Below are 1,811 nucleotides of genomic sequence, written 5' to 3' on the forward strand. Positions count from 1 at the left end.
ATGCTATCAATAGAAATTTCAGGATCAAGATTAACAAGAGGAGAAAATGCACCCAGATTCAATGTCTCAAGACTAGCTTCAGGTATCATGGTTTCTTTAGGATTCACTTCTGCATTCTTCTTGGAACATGAGTTAATTGCTTTCATATTTTTCCTTTCCTTAGATTTCGATGCATTCTTACCTTTCTCGACTGTCTTGGAATTTCTCAACCCTACTTCATGACCCATCTTTTCTACATCAACACTTGTCCTATAAGAAATAGGCCCCTTTTGTTTTCGGTTTGATTTTTGCTATAGACGTTTTTTTCATTGACTTATGATATTGAAGATCACATATAATTGTTTCATCATAATTTGTGCTAGCGTCTGATTGTAAGTCAACTTCCTTGCTTTGGTTCTTTTGATTCGACCGGTGGCGCGTAGCTTTGATCGAAATATCATCGTCCTGACTAGGACCGGTAGAAAGTGGATCTATGATACCAGGACCAGCATTAAGAGGAATGGTGGCATGAGTAGATCCTGAACTGGTGTGTCAAGGGCCAGCAAAAGCAAGACCGGATCCCTGGCTAGGACATGTAGTAATAGGATCGACATTTTGAGCATAACTAGTAGAAACATGTCTTGTGAATTCGGCACTAGAAGTAACAAGACAAATAACATGAGCATGAGCAGGTTCAGGACCGATGTATCCAGGACCTGCAAAAGTAGGACCGGTAGTATGAGCAGGTACCTGGCCGGTAGTATGAGCAGGTACAGGACTGGAAGTATGAGCAGGTGCAGGACCGATGACATTAGGACAAACAACATCAAGACTAGAACCCTAATCATGACCGGTATTATTAAGATCAATCTTTTGAACATGACCAGCAGAAATTTGACTCAGCAGATTATTTTTATAACCCAGACCCTGATATTTTTCACCGTTATCCTCTTGACCTAACACATCAACTTTTTCCAGACCTAGACCCATAACATCAACCTTTTCTTGACCCAATACTCCATCAAATAGAATACCATTGTATAATCAGACCCGGCAAACTTAAGCCATTGGCTAACCCATTCAATAATATTCGACCTTCTCTTTCTTGACCCATGATAACAACGTTACCCTCATCCTTATCATCATTAGCGAAACCTTGACCCAGATTGTCTTCCATGCTCTGCTCTGACCAATATTCTTACCCAGTTTATATTCAACATCAATAAGATCAGGACCCAGATTACCAGCCAATATGCAGCCCATATTTTCATTCGCCAACAAACCATTATAAGACCCGACCAAATTCGAACCATTAGCCAATTCAATCGAAGGGTCAGCTTAACATAATCCAGATTAGTCTTGATATCATTCCCTAACTTAACTAAATTAATATTCGTACCTAACTCTAAATCAGACCTAATTTCATCAGTATTTCTAGAATCTGATATGCTCGGTCCATCATCAACATCGGTCAAAAGTATAGACTTTTTAGGATTCTCTAAGTCATTTCTTATGGTCCGTACTTCATGAATCATAGACTTCAAGTTATTAAGTCCCATGAAATTTACTATCTCATTAACTATCAGAAGATCAAATGTTAGCATACCTAATTCAGACTCATTCAACTCTACACCTTTAGTCTTAATTTCAGTGTCCTAACCACAACCAACAATATCAGCATTGCGTATTTCGATCCCTACATTCAATCTAATCTTTTCAGCAGATAAATGACCCATATTATTCACATCAGTTCAAACTTGTAGTCCTGATCTAGCCAAGTTTATAGTAGGACCGATAAATTCCACTTTCTGATTTTCAATTGAATCCAAAAA

This window comes from Impatiens glandulifera, chromosome 8, assembly GCF_907164915.1.
Source record: "Impatiens glandulifera chromosome 8, dImpGla2.1, whole genome shotgun sequence".
In the NCBI taxonomy this organism is placed as follows: domain Eukaryota; kingdom Viridiplantae; phylum Streptophyta; class Magnoliopsida; order Ericales; family Balsaminaceae; genus Impatiens; species Impatiens glandulifera.